Source organism: Oryza sativa, chromosome 10 (genome assembly GCF_034140825.1).
Source record: "Oryza sativa Japonica Group chromosome 10, ASM3414082v1".
NCBI lineage: Eukaryota > Viridiplantae > Streptophyta > Magnoliopsida > Poales > Poaceae > Oryza > Oryza sativa.
Window position 1 is genome coordinate 12,463,258 of NC_089044.1, and position 4,607 is coordinate 12,467,864.

The following is a 4,607-nucleotide window of genomic DNA, read 5'->3' on the forward strand; positions in this document are numbered from 1 at the left end:
GCGTGGCTCTGGCCTTGCTCGGCCTGGTGGCGTCGCCGTTCTGATTGATGTCGACGGCGGCGGCGCACTTCGACGACGACGACGACGGCCGGTGTCCCACATCCGGCTCGCCGTCGGCTGCGGCATGTGGCGGCGGCTGGTGCTTCGGTCGAGGGAAGAATTCATCGATGCCATGGAGCAGGTAGGGGTGTTCCGCGGCGAGGACTTCCTCCAACCGGGCGTAGACCTGATGCGCGTCCAGCCCTTTGTCCTTGTTCACGTCGTGGATTACGTGTTCGACCCTGTCGTGAAGCTCGACGCCGCCTACGATCTTCAGGCTCGCCAAGAACTGCTCGGCCTTGGACACCTTCGCTCGTCGCTCGGCGGCGGCGGAGCTCTCCGCCACGGCGGCATCGTCCGGGCGGCGCCGCTGTGCGTCGCTCCTCCGACGCGTCCTTGCCGCCGCCGCTGCTGCTGCATGATCGCCATCGTCGTCGTCGGCGGCGGGTACGAGCTCGACCCTGTTGCGGGGATAAATAACCGCGTTGATCTCGGCGACGAGATCAGGGTGGCCACGGAGGAGCTCCGCCGTGCGGCGGAGCACCGGCGCGGCGGGGGCGGCGGGGTCTCTGCCGTACGCCGTGAGCACATCGCAGAGCTCGACTTACACGGCCGGCCTCCGCCGGAACCGGGCCTTAACATTGCCGAGGAATGCCACCGCACCGGCGGCGCGGGATTGGACGTCCTGGAACTCCGGTGGCTGCGCCATGGCGGACAGTCTGAGAGAGAGTTGAGACGGTGGTGGTAGTCAAGACGTTGTTGACGCTGGCGATGGTTAGTCTGTCGAGGTATTGTAAGGGAAGATGCGGTATAGAAATGAATCCGAGTCGGAGTTGATTCTCCGTTCTTTCGTGTTGGTGTGCGTCCCAATTTCCTCTTCCTGGATTTATTTCTACCTCTCTTTTTGCTGGCCCAAAGCGAACAGCACATTGCTCTTCCACATGCAAACTGAGAAAATAGACATTTGGACAGGTTTGAAAAGCGATTTTGCTAGAACACCATCCCAAAAACGCGTTTTTGTTAAAAATGCCAATACGGAGAGCGCGCCGTCACTTTGCCATTTTAGGGTGTGTTTAGTTCTTTAGGTGTAAAAACTTTGAAGTATACAGATACACATTTGAAGTATTAAACGTAGACTAATAACAAAACAAATTATAGATTCCGCTTGTAAATTGCGAGATAAATTTATTAAGCCTAATTAATCCGTCATTAGGAAATGTTTACTGTAGCATCACATTGTCCAATCATGGCATAATTAGACTCAAAAGATTCCTCTCACAATTTACATACAAACTGTGTAATTGATTTTTTTTATTTTCTTACATTTAATGCTCCATACATATGTCCAAATATTTGATGTGACCTTTTTGGCCAAAAATTTTTGGATCTAAATAAGGCCTTAGCCTTTTGTATATTTTCAAAATAATTTTCGTTAGAATACCGGGTGATGAGACGGAATTGCCTCTGCTCGCCGGGTGAAAGGAGATCGATGCGAGGCCATCTATAGGCCCGAGGGGCGCGGCTGGGTTAGGACGGCGCGACAATCCTCAGCGACAGCAAGGACAAGATGGTCAGCGAGGATGGCGACGCAGCTTCCTACTGATCAGGATCAAGTGCAGTGCCCACGCTGTCCACATCCTCCCGGGCATACACGCGCCCAAGCGGAGCCCCATCGCCTTCACCGTCGGCGACGGCCTCTACGTCATGGAGGCGGCGTCACCAGAGCCACTGCCGATGTGCTGGGCGGAGCACTGCTTCGAAGCACTCATCCACTGCCTCCCGCCCGCGCCGCCGCCATCGAGGACTGGAACCGGCGCTCCCTCCCAGCGGTGCACAACCCCAGAGACGACAGGCCCGCCGCATCGCCGCGCACGCGGTGGTCGGTGACTCCCAAATTTGGGTGTCCACGGAGCGGCATAGCATGTTCTCCTTCGACACGGCGAGCGATGCATGGCCCAACTTCGGTGACTGGGTGCTCCCGTTCCGCGGCCGCATTGAGCACGTCCCGGTGGACAACCTCTCGTTCGGCTTCTCACCCCACGACGACGGCCACCTCCGCGCCTCCGACCTCACTGCCACGCCCCCATTGCTGCCACCGCACAAGGTTTGTCCAGCCCCGGTGGCGTCCTACCTCATCCCGCTCGGTAGCAGCATGCCTCGAAGACGACGACCTAGCACTGGCGATTCAAGGCCGCCGCGGAGGAAGATGAGGAGGAGACGGAGGTGAGGGAGCGGTTCGCGGTGGTGACCGGCATGGAGGTGGAGGCGTTGGGGAGCATGAGCATCAAGGCTGTACGCATGGCGAGCATGCGCAATTCCGTCTCATCACCTGGCATTCCAGCGAAAATGATTTCAAAAATACACAAAACGGTCAAAATGGCAAAATAGCAGTTGGTGCACGCTTCATATTAGCATTTTAATGAAATGCATTTTCGGAATAGCATTTCAGTAAAACCGTTTTTTTTATCGTGGCCAAATTACCATTTTCTCGTGCTTTCTGGCGCGCATCACATCGCACGCCATATCCGATCTTTGTTTCTCTTTTGTCTTCCCTAGCGCCTCAGTTGAAGAATACTGAAAACTTAAGACTGTCTAGCCTTTAAATTCCTATGTCCACAAACCAAACCATACTTAAAACATGGAAATGCTAAGCGGTCTTAAGCCTCAGTCCAAGATTTCTTAAAACTCCTACGTCTATAAATCCATATATATATATATAGATCTATGATTACATAGATAACATTTCGATAAATCATTTATTTTATATTTTCTATATAAAATTTAAAATTTTAATCCACTATAATTTAATATACAAACTTCGAATCCACCATATATCTGAGACCTGTACCTATGTCAAATAGGCCATTATTCTCTCAACAATATTGTAGTAGGAGTGGAGTCCATAACAACTAGTGTTCTCAATCTCACCCGAACGACCATCCGCAAGAAAAAATACAATATAACAAAGCAAAACTCACCAGATAATGCTTTGGGTCAGGAACCTGATCCCAATCATAAAATCGGGTGGTCTCCTTCTTACTGCTTTGTTTCATGCTTGTATGTTACGTAACTTCTTACTTGCACGTGCTATTAGAATTATAAGTACATATTTTTTTTCTTATCTAATTGTTCTCTCTTTTAACCCCATGCATGCAATAACCTTATTATTTTTTCTAAATTATTTTTTCTTCTAAATTATTTATCTGATCTACAATTCGATTGTACCAATAATTTCTTACAGTTAAATCTTTACAACAAAACCGCACATGATTATATATTCCGACAAAAAAAAGTTAGGTTTTTAATGGATTTGTTTAAATATCGCAAGTGCTTCATTTAATTGTTTCGGTTAGTATTTTACGTTGTTTCCTTAGTTGATTTGCAAATGTACCACATTGTGTTCTTCGAAAGTAATGTTGGTTGCATGATATAAAATGTTTAAGCAGCATCAAGTAGTTGCAAAAATATTTTTTATTTCATATGATGTTTTTCGATGTTTCACTCATTGGATTCAATATTTCATATATTGGTTGTTGATGTTGTAGTCAGTATTTTTTAGTGTTGCGTTTCTCTGAAATATTTTATAAAGTGAGTCGATACAATTTTCTACAAGTAGTGAAACAATGTTTAAGTTTTCGTCAAAATATAATAAAGTGTGATAACAAACCAATACGCCGCCATATATCGACGTCAGAGATAAGCCTAGACATACCCCATTCGGTGCCTGCGAAGGCCGGCAAGAGGGATCTAGTGCCATCTCTGATCTCGACGAGTCCGTATTCGAGGAGGAAGACTACCTTGTCGTCGACTGCGAGTTGGTTATCTAGCCGCCAAGTCGATGATAGCTAGATAGGTTATCTCATATATTGTATTTGTGTGATCCAGATGAATAAAGAGCAACACCGGCTTCGGCCAACAAGATGTAGGGCTATTACCTGTCAGATAAGGGGCCCGAACCTATATAAAAATTTATGTCTCCATCTCTTTTACCTCAATCTCGCATATACCCTGGTACCAACGATCCTCATACTATCCAAATACCATAGTCGCGATCTCAAACGTCGACACACATCATATCTTCAATCATCGGTTGTAATGGCAACAATTTCAACTTCAATATCTTGTACCATCGGCTTGTACCCTAACGCCCCCTGAGCCAAATCATTAGCTTCAACATTCTGCTCCCGAGAGACATGCCTCAAAGTTACCAACCAAAAACTATTCATTAATTCTTGGCACTTTTCATTGTATATCAGTAGCACATCATTTTTGCATTCATACTCCCCTACCAACTGATTGATCACCAACAATGAATCACCCATTATTTCAATAGTATCGGCTTCAACTTCCCTCAATAATTGCAACCCCTTGAGAACTGCTTCATACTCAGCCTGATTATTAGTTGCATAGGGTTTAATAGTATAAGCAAACTCAAAACTTGCTCCCCTAGGTGATATTATAACCAAGCCGATGCCACAACCATGAGTGCAAACTGATCCATCAAAAAATGATGTCCAAGGCACTAACTCAACCGAGCCGATTGAATCATCTCGATGTTCAACAATAAA

The 4,607-nt window shown here is 47.1% G+C and overlaps 1 pseudogene; it reads left to right on the forward strand.

Annotated features, from left to right (window-relative positions):
- The first annotated feature begins 746 nt into the window (after window positions 1-746).
- Window positions 747-2,427, forward strand: LOC107278061 (uncharacterized; annotated as a pseudogene).
- Window positions 2,428-4,607: the final 2,180 nt, after the last annotated feature.